Source organism: Microtus ochrogaster, linkage group LG4 (assembly GCF_000317375.1).
Source record: "Microtus ochrogaster isolate Prairie Vole_2 linkage group LG4, MicOch1.0, whole genome shotgun sequence".
In the NCBI taxonomy this organism is placed as follows: Eukaryota; Metazoa; Chordata; class Mammalia; order Rodentia; family Cricetidae; genus Microtus; species Microtus ochrogaster.
Genome location: NC_022030.1, coordinates 56,563,379 through 56,564,570, shown reverse-complemented (window position 1 = coordinate 56,564,570; position 1,192 = coordinate 56,563,379). Strand labels below are relative to the sequence as shown.

General features: G+C 39.6%; 1 protein-coding gene across 2 annotated transcripts in view; it reads right to left on the bottom strand.

Annotated features, from left to right (window-relative positions):
* Positions 1–1,192, bottom strand: part of Usp37 (ubiquitin specific peptidase 37) — a 68,704-nt gene that overhangs the window by 16,290 nt on the left and 51,222 nt on the right. The gene's annotated exons all lie outside the window — the stretch shown is intronic.

The window sequence follows — 1,192 nt, the reverse complement described above, 5'->3', positions numbered from 1 at the left end:
CTTGGTAGACCAGGCTGGCCTCGAACTCACAGAGATCCGCCTGTCTCTGCCTCCCAAGTGCTGGGATTACAGGCGTGCGCCACCACCGCCCGGCTAGTCTTTGTTTTTTTAAATCGAGGCACAGTATGATTATACAGCCCTGACTTGCCTGGAACTTAGTATAGTGGACCTTCCTGATCCTGGAACTAGGTTACCATGTGACCAGATTCACAGACATCTGCCAGCTTGTCTGTCTCCTGAGTACTGGGATTAAAGGCATACATCATCTAGCAATGTTGTCTAGTCTTAAATGAGAAAAATAAAGGTCACACAGATTCTGTAAGTAAAAATATATTTTCTGAGTAACTTTTATTCTAGGAGAATTCCAGCTTCCTTTTCAAATTTACGGGAAGCAACCACAAACTTCCTTCAGCTTTACTGTAAGATGGGACAACTCAGAACACAAGTAACTGCTATAGCTCTATAGAATGATGCAAACACCTCAAAAAGCTTACTTTTTTTGAAGTATTAATTATTGAGGATTGTAATAGATGTAGCTGTGTCTTCATCACTGTCTTTTAACAACTGAAATTACCCACTTGCTCTGTTGATATAAAATACTTACTATGATTTTCTCCTATAAACAATAGCTATCCCTTAAGCAAAGAGCTGAAACTTAGAATGTGTAAGTAGCTCTGGTGTCACCCCACCCTCGCATGAGGAACTGGGGGTTGAAGCCAGAACCTCACACATGCCAGCCAAGCACTTCATCACTAGGCCAACTCCCCAGTAACACTCATTTCTTTTTTAAAAAGACTACTTTTTTTGGAGACAGTGTCTTGTTATGTAGACCAGGTTGGCCTTGAACCTAGAATTCTGCCTCAGTTTCTTCTGTGCTGGGACAATAAACCTATACCATTCTGCTTGGACAAGACCATTGGGTTTTTTTTTTTCTTTGTTTATCTAGAAAAAGCACTCTCTAAAACCAGTGTCTCAAACAGAGACATTAATTTTGAGATCTATGTTGTGAATTTCTTTTAAATATTTATTTATTTATTTATTATGTATACAATATTCCGTCTGTGTGTGTATGCCTGCAGGCCAGAAGAGGGCACCAGACCATTCTGCTTGGACAAGACCATTGGGTTTTTTTTTTTCTTTGTTTATCTAGAAAAAGCACTCTCTAAAACCAGTGTCTCAAACAGAGACATTA